The sequence below is a fragment of the Palaemon carinicauda genome, chromosome 1 (assembly GCF_036898095.1).
Source record: "Palaemon carinicauda isolate YSFRI2023 chromosome 1, ASM3689809v2, whole genome shotgun sequence".
NCBI lineage: Eukaryota > Metazoa > Arthropoda > Malacostraca > Decapoda > Palaemonidae > Palaemon > Palaemon carinicauda.
In genome coordinates, this window is record NC_090725.1 from 113,552,814 (window position 1) to 113,570,313 (window position 17,500).

The following is a 17,500-nucleotide window of genomic DNA, read 5'->3' on the forward strand; positions in this document are numbered from 1 at the left end:
CATTAGAATTAAGGTAAAATCTTTCTACTGTCAGTAAATATATGAAAATAAAGTAATTTTACTATCATTAGAATTAAGGTAAAAGTCTTTCTACTGTCAGTAAATATGTGGAAATAAAGTCATTTTACTATCATTAGAATTAAGGCAAAAGTCTTTCTACTGTCAGTAAATATGTGGAAATAAAGTAATTTTACTATCATTAGAATTATGGCAAAAGCCTTTCCACTGTCAGTAAACATGTGGAAATAAAGTAATTTTACTATCATTAGAATTATGGCAAAAGCCTTTCCACTGTCAGTATATATGTGGAAATAAAGAAAGTAATTTTACTATAATTAGAATTATGGCAAAAGCCTTTCCGCTGTCAGTAAATATGTGGAAATAAAGTCATTTTACTATCATTAGAATTAAGGTAAAATCTTTCTACTGTCAGTAAATATATGAAAATAAAGTAATTTTACTATCATTAGAATTATGGCAAAAGCATTTCCACTGTCAGTAAATATGTGGAAATAAAGTAATTTTACTATCATTAGAATTATGGCAAAAGCCTTTCCACTGTCAGTATATATGTGGAAATAAAGAAAGTAATTTTACTATAATTAGAATTATGGCAAAAGCCTTTCCGCTGTCAGTAAATATGTGGAAATAAAGTCATTTTACTATCATTAGAATTAAGGTAAAATCTTTCTACTGTCAGTAAATATATGAAAATAAAGTAATTTTACTATCATTAGAATTATGGCAAAAGCATTTCCACTGTCAGTAAATATGTGGAAATAAAGTAATTTTACTATCATTAGAATTATGGCAAAAGCCTTTCCACTGTCAGTATATATGTGGAAATAAAGAAAGTAATTTTACTATCATTAGAATTATGGCAAAAGCCTTTCCACTGTCAGTAAATATGTGGAAATAAAGTCATTTTACTATCATTAGAATTAAGGTAAAATCTTTCTACTGTCAGTAAATATATGCAAATAAAATAATTTTACTATCATTAGAATTATGGCAAAAGCATTTCCACTGTCAGTAAATATGTGGAAATAAAGTAATTTTACTATCATTAGAATTATGGCAAAAGCCTTTCCACTGTCAGTATATATGTGGAAATAAAGAAAGTAATTTTACTATCATTAGAATTATGGCAAAAGCCTTTCCACTGTCAGTAAATATGTGGAAATAAAGTCATTTTACTATCATTAGAATTAAGGCAAAAGTCTTTCTACTGTCAGTAAATATATGAAAATAAAGTAATTTTACTATCATTAGAATTATGGCAAAAGTCTTTTTACTGTCAGTAAATATATGAAAATAAAGTAATTTTACTATCATTAAAATTAAGGTAAAAGTCTTTTTACTGTCAGTAAATATGTGGAAATAAAGTAATTTTACAATCATTAGAATTATGGCAAAAGCCTTTCCACTGTCAGTAAATATGTGGAAATAAAGTAATTTTACTATCATTAAAATTTAGGTAAAAGTCTTTCTACTGTCAGTAAATATATGAAATAAAGTAATTTTACTATCATTAAAATTAAGGTAAAAGTCTTTCTACTGTCAGTAAATATGTGGAAATAAAGTAATTTTACTATCATTAGAATTAGGGTAAAAATCTTTCTACTGTCAGTAAATATATGAAAATAAAGTAATTTTACTATCATTAGAATTATGGTAAAAGTCTTTATACTGTCAGTAAATATATGAAAATAAAAGTAATTTTACTATCATTAGAATTATGGCAAAAGTCTTTCTACTGTCAGTAAATATGTGGAAATAAAGTAATTTTACTATCATTAGAATTATGGTAAAAGTCTTTCCCCTGTCAGTAAATATGTGGAAATAAAGTAATTTTACTATCATTAGAATTATGGCAAAAGCCTTTCCACTGTCAGTAAATATGTGGAAATAAAGTAATTTTACTATCATTAAAATTTAGGTAAAAGTCTTTCTACTGTCAGTAAATATATGAAAATAAAGTAATTTTACTATCATTAAAATTAAGGTAAAAGTCTTTTTACTGTCAGTAAATATGTGGAAATAAAGTAATTTTACTATCATTAGAATTAGGGTAAAAATCTTTCTACTGTCAGTAAATATATGAAAATAAAGTAATTTTACTATCATTAGAATTGTGGTAAAAGTCTTTATACTGTCAGTAAATATATGAAAATAAAAGTAATTTTACTATCATTAGAATTATGGCAAAAGTCTTCCTACTGTCGGTAAATATATGAAAGTAAAGTAATTTTACTATCATTAGAATTATGGCAAAAGCCTTTCCACTGTCAGTAAATATGCGGAAATAAAGTAATTTTACTATAATTAGAATTAAGGTAAAAATCTTTCTACTGTCAGTAAATATATGAAAATAAAGTAATTTTACTATCATTAGAATTATGGCAAAAGCCTTTCCACTGTCAGTAAATATGCGGAAATAAAGTAATTTTACTATAATTAGAATTAAGGTAAAAATCTTTCTACTGTCAGTAAATATATGAAAATAACGTAATTTTACTATCATTAGAATTATGGCAAAAGCCTTTCCACTGTCAGTATATATGTGGAAATAAAGTAATTTTACTATAATTAGAATTAAGGTAAAAATCTTTCTACTGTCAGTAAATCTATGAAAAAGTAATTTTACTATCATTAGAATTATGGCAAAAGTCTTCCTACTGTCAGTAAATATATGAAAATAAAGTAATTTTACTATCATTAGAATTATGGTAAAAGTCTTTCTACTGTCAGTAAATATATGAAAATAAAGTAATTTTACTATCATTAGAATTATGGTAAAAGTCTTTCTACTGTCAGTAAATATATTAAAATAAAGTAATTTTACTATCATTAGAATTATGGCAAAAGTCTTTCTACTGTCAGTAAATATATGAAAATAAAGTAATTTTACTATCATTAGAATTATGGCAAAAGTCTTTCTACTGTCAGTAAATATAGGAAAATAAAGTAATTTTACTATCATTAGAATTATGGCTAAAGTCTTTCTACTGTCAGTAAATATGTGGAAATAAAGTAATTTTACTATCATTAAAATTAAGGTAAAAGTCTTTCTACTGTCAGTAAATATATGGAAATGAAATTATTTTACTATCATTAGAATTATGGTAAAAGCATTTCTACTATCAGTAAATATATGAAAATAAAGTAATTTTACTATCATTAGAATTATGGTAAAAGTCTTTCTACTGTCAGTAAATATATGAAAATAAAGTAATTTTACTATCATTAGAATTATGGCAAAAGCCTTTCCACTGTCAGTAAATATGTAGAAATAAAGTAATTTTACTATAATTAGAATTAAGGTAAAAATCTTTTTACTGTCAGTAAATATATGAAAATAAAGTAATTTTAATATCATTAGAATTATGGCAAAAGCCTTTCCACTGTCAGTAAATATGTGGAAATAAAGTAATTTTACTATAATTAGAATTAAGGTAAAAATCTTTCTACTGTCAGTAAATATATGAAAATAAAGTAATTTTACTATCATTAGAATTATGGCAAAAGCCTTTCCACTGTCAGTAAATGTGGAAATAAAGTAATTTTACTATAATTAGAATTAAGGTAAAAATCTTTCTACTGTCAGTAAATCTATGAAAAAGTAATTTTACTATCATAGGAATTATGGCAAAAGTCTTCCTACTGTCAGTAAATATATGAAAATAAAATTATTTTACTATCATTAGAATTATGGTAAAAGCATTTCTACTATCAGTAAATATATGAAAATAAAGTAATTTTACTATCATTAGAATTATGGTAAAAGTCTTTCTACTGTCAGTAAATATATGGAAATAAAGTAATTTTACTATCATTAGAATTATGGTAAAAGTATTTCTACCGTCAGTAAATATATGGAAATAAAGTAATTTTACTATCATTAGAATTATGGCAAAAGTCTTTCTACTGTCAGTAAATATATGAAAATAAAGTAATTTTACTATCATTAGAATTATGGCAAAAGTCTTTCTACTGTCAGTAAATATATTAAAATTTAGGTAAAAGTCTTTCTACTGTCAGTAAATATATGAAAATAAAGTAATTTTACTATCATTAAAATTTAGGTAAAAGTCTTTCTACTGTCAGTAAATATATGAAAATAAAGTAATTTTACTATCATTAGAATTATGGTAAAAGTATTTCTACTGTCAGTAAATATATGAAAATGAAGTTATTTTACTATCATTAGAATTATGGTAAAAGCCTTTCTACTATCAGTAAATATATGAAAATAAAGTAATTTTACTATCATTAGAATTATGGCAAAAGTCTTTCTACTGTCAGTAAATATATGAAAATAAAGTAATTTTACTATCATTAGAATTATGGCAAAAGCCTTTCCACTGTCAGTAAATATGTGGAAATAAAGTAATTTTACTATAATTAGAATTAAGGTAAAAATCTTTCTACTGTCAGTAAATATATGAAAATAAAGTAATTTTACTATAATTAGAATTAAGGTAAAAGTCTTTCTACTGTCAGTAAATATGTGGAAATAAAGTAATTTTACTATCATTAAAATTTAGGTAAAAGTCTTTCTACTGTTAGTAAATATATGAAAATAAAGTAATTTTACTATCATTAAAATTAAGGTAAAAGTCTTTCTACTGTCAGTAAATATATGAAAATAAAGTAATTTTACTATCATTAAAATTAAGGTAAAAGTCTTTCTACTGTCAGTAAATATATGAAAATAAAGTAATTTTACTATCATTAAAATTTAGGTAAAAGTCTTTCTACTGTTAGTAAATATATGAAAATAAAGTAATTTTACTATCATTAAAATTTAGGTAAAAGTCTTTCTACTGTTAGTAAATATATGAAAATAAAGTAATTTTACTATCATTAAAATTAAGGTAAAAGTCTTTCTACTGTCAGTAAATATATGAAAATAAAGTAATTTTACTATCATTTAAATTTAGGTAAAAGTCTTTCTACTGTCAGTAAATATATGAAAATAACGTAATTTTACTATCATTAGAATTATGGCAAAAGCCTTTCCACTGTCAGTAAATATGCGGAAATAAAGTAATTTTACTATAATTAGAATTAAGGTAAAAATCTTTCTACTGTCAGTAAATATATGAAAATAAAGTAATTTTACTATCATTAGAATTATGGCAAAAGCCTTTCCACTGTCAGTAAATATGCGGAAATAAAGTAATTTTACTATAATTAGAATTAAGGTAAAAATCTTTCTACTGTCAATAAATATATGAAAATAACGTAATTTTACTATCATTAGAATTATGGCAAATGCCTTTCCACTGTCAGTAAATGTGGAAATAAAGTAATTTTACTATAATTAGAATTAAGGTAAAAATATTTCTAATGTCAGTAAATCTATGAAAAAGTAATTTTACTATCATTAGAATTATGGCAAAAGTCTTCCTACTGTCAGTAAATATATGAAAATAAAGTAATTTTACTATCATTAAAATTATGGTAAAAGTCTTTCTACTGTCAGTAAATATATGAAAATAAAGTAATTTTACTATCATTAGAATTATGGTAAAAGTCTTTCTACTGTCAGTAAATATATGAAAATAAAGTAATTTTACTATCATTAGAATTATGGTAAAAGTATTTCTACTGTCAGTAAATATATGGAAAAAAAGTAATTTTACTATCATTAGAATTATGGCAAAAGTCTTTCTACTGTCAGTAAATATGTGGAAATAAAGTAATTTTACTATCATTAAAATTAGGGGAAAAGTCTTTCTACTGTCAGTAAATATATGAAAATAAAGTAATTTTACTATCATTAGAATTATGGTAAAAGTCTTTCTACTGTCAGTAAATATATGAAAATAAAGTAATTTTACTATCATTAAAATTATGGTAAAAGCCTTTCTACTGTCAGCAAATATATGAAAATAAAGTAATTTTACTATCATTAGAATTATGGCAAAAGTCTTTCTATTGTCAGTAAATATATGAAAATAAAGTAATTTTACTATCATTAGAATTATGGCAAAAGTCTTTCTACTGTCAGTAAATATGTGGAAATAAAGTAATTTTACTATCATTAAAATTAAGGTAAAAGTCTTTCTACTGTCAGTAAATATATGGAAAAGGAATTTTATTATCATTACAATTATGGTAAAAGTCTTTCTACTGTCAGTAAATATATGAAAATAAAGTAATTTTACTATCATTAAAATTATGGTAAAAGCCTTTCTACTGTCAGCAAATATATGAAAATAAAGTAATTTTACTATCATTAGAATTATGGCAAAAGTCTTTCTATTGTCAGTAAATATATGGAAAAAAAGTAATTTTACTATCATTAGAATTATGGCAAAAGTCTTTCTACTGTCAGTAAATATGTGGAAATAAAGTAATTTTACTATCATTAAAATTTAGGTAAAAGTCTTTCTACTGTCAGTAAATATATGGAAATGAAGTTATTTTACTATCATTAGAATTATGGCAAAAGTCTTTCTACTGTCAGTAAATATATGAAAATAAAGTAATTTTACTATCATTAGAATTATGGTAAAAGTCTTTCTACTGTCAGTAAATATATGAAAATAAAGTAATTTTACTATCATTAAAATTATGGTAAAAGCCTTTCTACTATCAGTAAATATATGAAAATAAAGTAATTTTACTATCATTAGAATTATGGTAAAAGTCTTTCTACTGTCAGTAAATATATGGAAAAGGAATTTTATTATCATTACAATTATGGTAAAAGTCTTTCTACTGTCAGTAAATATATGGAAATAAAGTAATTTTACTATCATTAGAATTATGGTAAAAGTATTTCTACTGTCAGTAAATATATGGAAAAAAAGTAATTTTACTATCATTAGAATTATGGCAAAAGTCTTTCTACTGTCAGTAAATATGTGGAAATAAAGTAATTTTACTATCATTAAAATTAGGGGAAAAGTCTTTCTACTGTCAGTAAATATATGAAAATAAAGTAATTTTACTATCATTAAAATTATGGTAAAAGCCTTTCTACTATCAGTAAATATATGAAAATAAAGTAATTTTACTATCATTAGAATTATGGTAAAAGTCTTTCTACTGTCAGTAAATATATGAAAATAAAGTAATTTTACTATCATTAAAATTATGGTAAAAGCCTTTCTACTATCAGTAAATATATGAAAATAAAGTAATTTTACTATCATTAGAATTATGGTAAAAGTCTTTCTACTGTCAGTAAATATATGAAAATAAAGTAATTTTACTATCATTAAAATTGAGGTAAAAGTCTTTCTACTGTCAGTAAATATATGAAAATAAAGTAATTTTACTATCATTAAAATTGAGGTAAAAGTCTTTCTACTGTCAGTAAATATATGGAAATGAAGTTATTTTACTATCATTAGAATTATGGCAAAAGTCTTTCTACTGTCAGTAAATATATGAAAATAAAGTAATTTTACTATCATTAAAATTAAGGTAAAAGTCTTTCTACTGTCAGCAAATATATGAAAATAAAGTAATTTTACTATCATTAGAATTATGGCAAAAGTCTTTCTATTGTCAGTAAATATATGAAAATAAAGTAATTTTACTATCATTAGAATTATGGCAAAAGTCTTTCTACTGTCAGTAAATATGTGAAAATAAAGTAATTTTACTATCATTAAAATTAAGGTAAAAGTCTTTCTACTGTCAGTAAATATATGGAAATGAAGTTATTTTACTATCATTAGAATTATGGCAAAAGTCTTTCTACTGTCAGTAAATATGTGGAAATAAAGTAATTTTACTATCATTAAAATTAAGGTAAAAGTCTTTCTACTGTCAGTAAATATGTGGAAATGAAGTTATTTTACTATCATTAGAATTATGGTAAAAGCCTTTCTACTATCAGTAAATATATGGAAAAGTAATTTTACCATCATTAGAATTGTAGTAAAAGTCTTTCTACTATCAGTAAATATATGAAAAAAAAGTAATTTTGCTATCATTAGAATTATGTTAAAATTAATTCTAATATCATTAAATACGGAAATAAAATGATTTTACTATTATTAAAAGTCATTCTACTATCATTAAATACGGAAATAAAGTAATTTTATTATTATTAAAATTATGGAAGAAAAGTAATTCCAGTATTATTCAATATATTTAAAAATAATTTTACTATCATCAAAATTACGGAAAAAAAGTAATTTCACTTTTATTAAATATATGGAAATAAATTAGATTAGGAAAAATGTCATTCCAAATCTTAAAATTAGGCAAAAAAAAAGTAATTCCACTATTATTAAATATATGGAGAAAACTAATTTTACTATTATCAAATATGGAAAAATAATAATTCTATTATTAAATATGAGAAAAAAAGTAATTTTATTATTAAATAATTATGGAAAAAAAGATATTCCAGTATTATTTGATAATAAAGAAATATAAACATACTATTATTATAATTATGGTAAGAAAGTAATCACACTATCATTAAAATTAGGGAAAAAGGTTATTCCAGTATTATTTAATATGGAAAAATAATTCTGCTATCATTAAAATTATGGAAAAAGCTATTTCATGGTTATTAAATAAATGGAAAAAAGTAATTTTACTATCAAAATTATGGAAAAACTAATTTCACTATCATTGAATATGGAAAAAAGTACTATTATTAAAATTATGGAAAAAGGTAATTTTAATATCAAATATATGGAACAGAGTTTTATTATAAAATATATGGAACAAAATAATTCTAATATCAAATATATGGAAAAAATAATTTTGCTATTATTAAATATGGAAAAAGTAACATCACTTAATAAATATGGGAAAAAGTAATATCACTTATTAAATATGGAAAAAAAGTTTTCACAATTATTGAATATATGGAAAAAAATAATTTCACTATTATTGAATATGGGGATAAATAATCTCTATCATTAAATATGGAAAAAACAATTTGACTATCATTAAATATATGGAAAAAATAATTTACTATTATCAAATAGGGAAAAAATAATTTTACTATTATTAACTATATGGTAAAAATTATTTTAATATTAAATGGGGGAAAAAATAATTTTACTGTTATTAACTATATGGAAAAAAATATTTTAAGATTATTAAATGGGGAAAATAAATTTTACTATTATTAACTTTGCAGGCTGTCAAGTTACATTTTTCATATTTAATAATAGTAAAATTATTTTTTCCCCATTTAATTATCTTAAAATATTTTTTTCCATGTAGTTAATAACAGTACAATTATTTTTTCCCCATTTAATATTAAAATAATTTTTTCCATATAGTTAATAATAGTAAAATCATTTTTCCCCTATTTAATCATAGTAAATTTATTTTTCCCCTATTTGATAGTAAATTATTTTTTCCATATATTTATTGATAAGTCAAATTATTTTTTTCCATATTTAATAATAATGAGATTATTGATAGAAACAATAATTTGCCTTCCTTAAAACTACTATTACTTGTGAAAAGAATTATCCATAATGAGCCAATGTTAATGGCAAAGAACTCTATCTGCTATTAAAGAAAAGTAAAAACCTAATTACGCTTTGGACATTGATTGCATAACATTTGATTATAATCAAAGAAAGGCATTACACCACCTCAGCTTATGCCATTCGATAATAATAATAATAATAATAATAATAATAATAATAATAATAATAATAATAATAATAATAATAATAATAATAATAATAATAGAAAAAGTAATAGTAATTATAATAGTAATAGTAAAAAAAATCAAGAACAACAACAATGATAATGATAATAATAATAATAATAATAATAATAATAATAATAATAATAATAATAATAATAATAATAATAATAATAATGAATAGAAATAGAAAAAGTTATAGTAATTATAATAGTAAAAAACAACAATAACAACAACAATAATAATAATAATAATAATAATAATAATAATAATAATAATAGATGAAAAAACTACTTAGAATACTAATCTATTGCTGGGTATTCAATGAAAACAGATGTGGGCTTCTATAAAAAAAAATAAAAACTCCGTTAACGAGGATTATAAAAACATACAGACCCTTTACTTATAATATATCAATATCACTGGAAGAATAAAATTCTCCACATTAATCTAACCACGATTTTCGACCTCCTATTAAGAACAACGCGAAGGAAGGTACCTGCGTGTGACCGAGAGTTTTGCGTGAGCGTGCATGCACGCAAAAACCTTACTTCTCTTTAAATTTGCATGCACGTATCTGAAATGTTCCTACCCTGATTAATGAGACTGGATAAATATTAGTTCTCTGGTCATGCTTAAACGTGAGAATCTCTGTTACTGACCAGCCAGCCGGAGAACAATTAAGACTTTACTCAAGATGTTATATAAACATTATAAAGATACGGAACTAAAACTGTGATTTAAGTATAATTATTATTATATTTTTGTTTATGGTATCTGCGTACTTACCTTGGATTGATTCATGGAAGATTTATGTCTGTCAAAGTGGTGAAGTATTGAAATCCTAGGTGACATCCTGAAAAAAATAATAATGATTACAAATAATATCTGATATGTAAATAAAAGTAGTAACATGCGCATCAATATGATTGTATATATATATATATATATATATATATATATATATATATATATATATATATATATATATATATATATATATATATACATATATATACACACACATATATATACATATATATATATATATATATATATATATATACATATATATATTATATATACATAAATATGCAAACTTATATTGTATAATATATAAAGTTTAAATATAAAGTGTGTAGATATACAAACATTTCCACTGTAAACCTATAAATATAAGTGCAAACACATATGTAATTAATCATGTATCATATACATAATTTATACACATGTATATGTATATACAATATATGTACATATCTATATATATTATATATATGTATATATAAATATATATATATATATATATATATATATATATATATATATATATATATATACACACACACACATATATATTGACTTATACCTTTACATATGTATTTACATAAAAAGAAAAATTATGAAACTTAGTCTATGACTCCATTACCTCAGTCGATAAAAAGATACTATATAACTATCAGCAAGAAACCTTATGACCAGATAAAGGTTGAAACAAACTATAAACACTTTTGGTTCCCGAACTGAAAACTGCCATTAAAAATTCTCGGTTAATAAATGTTTTTATAAACATCTTATTCAACGGGAGAGAAAGGTTCCACTAAAGATGCAACTTACAGAAACGTGTTTTTCAAGACATCAAGATTGATAAAAGGTGTCCCACCTCGAGAGAGGATCGCTCCTATACTAATTGATTTACACTGGCTGCCGATTAAAGAGAGAAGGGAGTTTAAAATATGTACAAAAACCCCCCAAGTTATCAGAACCGATCGTCCAAAATAGGAGAATTGCTACATATTGGGCTGTCAACAAATCGTGTTGACATGATAGTTACAGATGGTTTCAAATTATTAGAACCTAAATATGTCTACAATGTTAAAAAGTTATTTTAATAAGAAATTCTTCGTAAATATACACTGTTCTCACTGATTTTTTAGTAAAATACAGGCGACCGTAATTTATACCCAACTTTGGTGACCGTAATATCGCTCAACGTCTATATGTCTGTTTCTAAAACGGTAAATGCCTGGCAACATTTATTTCAGGATCTTCACCGTTTTCAACAGTGTATTGTAGGCTCTAGAGCTTTTAAATATGCGGCCCCGAGACTATATAATAAGCTCCCACTAGACATTCGAAAGATTGAAGGTATTAAGACTTGCAAAAAGGAAACTGAAGAATTTCTTGTTCTGCGAGTGCTTCGATAATGTGGATTTAACAATGAACGAGCTATGTCAACCTGATAATGATGCACATACTGTAATCACTGGTATTATTGCATTTCTTATCGTTTTATTACTGATGTCATAAGTGTAACATCACTGTATGGAACCAGAAAAGCAGCCCTTAAAGTAAAGTAACCACTCCAAGCATAGATAAAAAAATACTTACAGAAGGTTTCAAGTTATTGGAGCCAAGATATATGTATTTTGTATGTTCTAGAGATTTTTAAATATAAGATCCAAAGACTATACAACAAGCTCCTACTAGGCATCCGAAAGACTGATGATATTAGGCTTTCAAGAAGAAACTGAAGACTTGTTTTCTAAGTGCTTCGATAATTTAGATTTGACAATAAACGAGTAATACTTTGTGATACTTTAAATACATAAAAATGTATACAAATAACTGATCTTGTAGGGTTCCCATGTGTGCTGGGACCAAGAAAAAAGTCCTTTAAGTTAGGTAAATAAATTAAAATAAAAAAAGAACACTTTCCAAGGTAGATCGTAATTAATCCAAGTATTCGAACAGCAAACTACTCTTTCTGAGGTCGGAAACACAAATCTCTCGCTCAAGACAGTGGCTAACTTTTTAAACTATCTAAAAAAAATAAACAACATTCAGTTATATCAACAGTTAGTTTATATAAACAATCGTTAAACTAATTACAACCCCCCCCCCCTCTCTCTCTCTCTCTCTCTCTCTCTCTCTCTCTCTCTCTCTCTCTCTGGTTAACTATAAATAAAAATAAACATAGTTATACCAACTGTCTTACTTATATAAAGTCTTTAAACTTACCAACTCTCTCTCTCTCTCTCTCTCTCTCTCTCTCTCTCTCTCTCTCTCTCTCTCTCTCTCTCTCTCTCTCTCTCAAAAGTAAAACTTAAATTATAATAGAAAAAAAAAGAATTAAAATAAATCTATCCTACACAATATTACTAATATTTGGTCAACAGCGGAACAGAAGAATAACTGAAGAATAACAGATGAATAAAGTGTCATAATGGATACATCAAAGAATAAATGAATTATACAATGAAAAGGGCAAATTAAATTAGACTAAAGACAGGAAATGAGATTTACACGGGAAAAGACATATTACAAAAGGTTTGAAGAGTAAAATTCCGAATATAAAAGAACTACATAGAGCGATAAGGTTACCTAAAATACGATATTAGCAGTTTTAAAGGTTTAAAGGTTGCTTATGAATGGCAGAGGCAAGAGACAGTGACAATGCCCTAGCAGGACAATGCCCTGGAGACTGACCATATATACATATGATCAGCGCCCAAGTCCCCACTCCACCCAAGCTAGGACCAAGGAGGGCCAGGCAACGGCTGCTGATGACTCAGCAGATAGCCCTGTAGGCTCCCCAAAACCCCCCATCATCAGCTCACTAGGATGGTGAGGTTGCAGCGACCAAAAGAACTAACGAGTCTGAGCGGGAGTCGAACTCCAGTCTAGCAGATCGCCAAGCAGGGAAGTTTCCAATAGGCTGCCTTAATGTTAGATTAGGGAAAATTAGCTAAAAGATATTTGCTAAACAAAAAATATTTATATACAGTGTATATACAGTGTATATATATATATATATATATATATATATATATATATATATATATATATATATATATATATATATGTATGTACTGTATATATATATATATATGTATATATATATATATATATATATATATATATATATATATATATATGTATATATATGTATGTATATGTATGTATATGTATATATATATATATATATATATATATATATATATATATATATATATATATATATATAGACAGAGACAACTGCAAACTACTAATTGCGAAAAAAACAGATTTTATGATGTCACCTGAGAAGCAGAACGAAAAGACTTTTTTTTTTTTTTTTTTTTGCTGTATAACTTATAACAACAACAATTATGGCCCCAAATTACCCAACGATTACAATAATTTCATAATTACAGAGAAGAGACATCGACGTCTTCAACATCTATTTCTTCATAAAACCCAAAAGAACTTATGGGTAGGGATACCTTAATTAACATGGTGAAAGGCTTTGCGTATCGCCATGATCAGCAAAGGACACCCTACTAGGTTGGTTTGCAGAGCGATTAGACGAAAATCTCCCACCATCACCAATTCGCAGATGGCCAGCGCGGTGATGGAAACTGTCCAACCGCAGACATGGATAAGGACATGTTTGAGGCCTGTTTCAGTCAGTGGACTAGGAATGGCTGCATTTGTTATTGGGCGATATTTAAATAAACAATTCAATCCCAATATTACTATTATTATTATTATTATTATTATTATTATTATTATTATTATTATCATCAATTGCTAAGCTAGAACCATAATTGGAAAAGCAGGATGCTATAAGCCCAGGGGCCCCAACAGGGTAAAAATAGCCCAGTGAGGGAAGGAAAAAAAGGAAAAATAAAATATTTTAAGAACAGTAACAATACCAGAATAAATATTTCCTTCATAAACTATAAAAACTTAAACAAAACAGGAGGAAAAGAAACTAGATAGAACAGTGTGCCCGAGTGTACCCTCAAGCAAGAGAACTCTAACCCAATACAGTGGAAGACCATGGTACAGAGGTTATGGCACTACCCAAGACTAGAGAACAATCGTTTGATTTTGGAGTGTCCTTCTCCTAGAAGAGCTGCTTACCATAGTAAAAGTTCGTGCTCTAGGAGTATCTCTTGACTGTAACTCGTCTTCCGATGCCCAAATAAATAAGTTAGTAAAAAATGTTGGATATCATCTTAGAAACATTCTAAAAATTAACTTGCGATAAACTTATTACCAGGATTGGCTACTGTAACTCAAATCTACCATAAGTGCAACTTAAGAAATCAACACAATAAACAGAGAAGCAAGCCTGATAAAAGGCGTCCCACTAGGAGAAGGGTCACAGCTATACTAACTAATTTGCACTGTCTGCCTATGAAAGCAAGAATTTTGGTTTAAAATATGTACAATAGCCCATAAAGTTTTCAGACCTGCTACATATTGTGCAGCCAACAAATCGTGTTGAGTAGAGAATAGTTAGATGGTTTCAAATTATTGGAACAAAGATTTGTGTCTACTTTAGATTCTAGAGCTTTCAAATATGCGGCCCCAAGACTACAAAATAAGCTCCCTTTGTCGACTGGAGATATTAAGGCTTTCGATAAGAAACTGAAGACTTTCTTGTTTTATAAGTGCTTCGATAATATGCAATAGGCAGTGTGAAATGCTGAATGCCTTGGAATGCATACGATAAACTGAAAGTGTAGGTCCAGTAGAGAGTATGGTCCCCCTGCAGTATAGGACCAGAAAAGCAGCCCTTAAAATATAGTAGTACTAGTTGTGTTTAGACAAATCTTTCATTGATAATATCTCCAACAAAAGTAAAATTAAATTAGAGATAATTTCTCTTTAACTAACATTATAAATAGTTAAAGACAAATATAACAAGACTGCCCAATTCAAAATCTAACAGCCAATAATAGAAAAAAATATTAACTGTTGTAATAATCATACCAATGAAGGAATATATCAAGAAGAAACTGAAGACTTTCTTATTCTCCAAACAATTCTTCACCTAAGGGGCTAACTACTACACTTTAATTGTTCAGTGGCCACTTTTCTCTTGGTAAGGATAGAAGAGACTCTTTAGCTATGGTAAGCAGCTCTTCTAGGAGAAGGACACTCCAAAATCAAGCTATTGTTCTCTAGTCTTGGGTAGTGCCATAACCTCTGGACCATGGTCTCCCCATTGTCTTGGAGTAGAGTTTTGCTTGAGGGTACACTCGGACACTATTCTATTTTATTCCTCTTCCTCTTGTTTTGTTAAAAGTTTTTATAGTTTATATAGGAAATATTTATTTTAATGTCATTCCTGTTATTAAAATACCTTATTTTTCCTTGTTTCCTTTCCTCACTGGGCTATTTTCCCTGTTGGAACATCCTGCTTTTCCAACTAGGGTTGGAGCTTAGCAATAATAATAATAATAATAATAATAATAATAATAATAATGAGCTTCTATAATGTGGATTTGACAATAAACACACTGTATGCTGTATGATACGCTAAATATGTATTCAATTGATCTTGTAGGACCTGTAAATGCGTAGGATTCCCCTGTGTGATAGGAACAGAAAACCAGCCCTTAAAAGTAATTTTATATATTTAAATGATTTCGAGTCATTAATACTGAATAAACATAGATGGTCATTTTAACAATAATGGTTGAGGATATATCAGTAATTTTAGCGTAATAATTTGTTTTTAATACATACTTTATTATCAATCTTGGTCAGTGAATACTTCTCTCTCTATACAACCATCTAAGAATTGTTTTATACTAAAAAGAAAATAAATGTTATCATATTTCATCATTATTAACTAAGCTGCAGCCATAGTTGTAAAAACAGTATTAGCAGTAATCTATAAGCCTAAGGGCTCTAACATGTAAAAATAGCCTACTAAGGAAAGGAAATAAGGAAATAATTAAACTACTATATTCAATTTTTTTTAATGAGGCGCATTTGCACTGACTTGCAGCGGTGCCCTTTTAGCTCGGAAATGTTTCCTGCTATCTGATTGGTTAGAATTATCTTGTCCAACCAATCAGCGATCAGGAAACTCTTCCTACTATCTGATTGGTTAGAATTATCTTGTCCAACCAATCAGCGATCAGGAAACTTTTCCTACTATCTGATTGGTTAGAATTATCTTGTCCAACCAATCAGCGATCAGGAAACTTTTCCGAGCTAAAAGGGCACCCCTGCGAGTCGGTGCAAATTTGCCTCACTAAAGAAAATTGACTGTAGTAACAGTTTTGCAGTAATTCCATTTACACACAATTCGTAGACAGGTAAAGATTCGAACGACAAGAAACATTTATAGATTAATTATAACATTCTTTTTTACAATATATTATCTGTTGAAACTACCATAATGACTTCACAAACTATAATTCTGTACAGATGAAACTTGTGGGTACACTCGGCCACATTACTGTATTCTATCTTTATTTTCTTTCCTCACTGGGCTATTTTTCCTGTTGGAGCCACTGGGCTTATGGAATCCTGTTTTTACTAATAGGGTTGTAGCTTAGCTAATAATAAAAAAAAAAGAATATAAAATTAGCAACAAAATAACTCGCAGTAAAAAACAAATAGAAAGTAATAATAATAATAATAATAATAATAATAATAATAATAATAATAATTATAGAAATAATAATAATATAAACAACAAAATAACAAAATAACAAAAATAATAAAATAGAAATGAAATAAAAATATAATAAAAATATAATAAAAATAAAATATAATAATAAAATAATAAATAAATAAATAATAAAAATAAAAATAAAAATAAAAATAAAAATAATAATAAGAAGAAGAAGAAGAAGAAGAAGAAGAAGAAGAAGAAGAAGAAGAAGAAGAATATGATAATAATGATAATAATAATGATAATAAAAATAAAATGATTATAATAATAATAATAAATAATAAATAATAAATTATCATTATCAATAATAAAATAATAATGATAATAATATTAATAATAATAAAATAATAATGATGATAATATTAATAATAATGATAAATAAATTATTATCATTA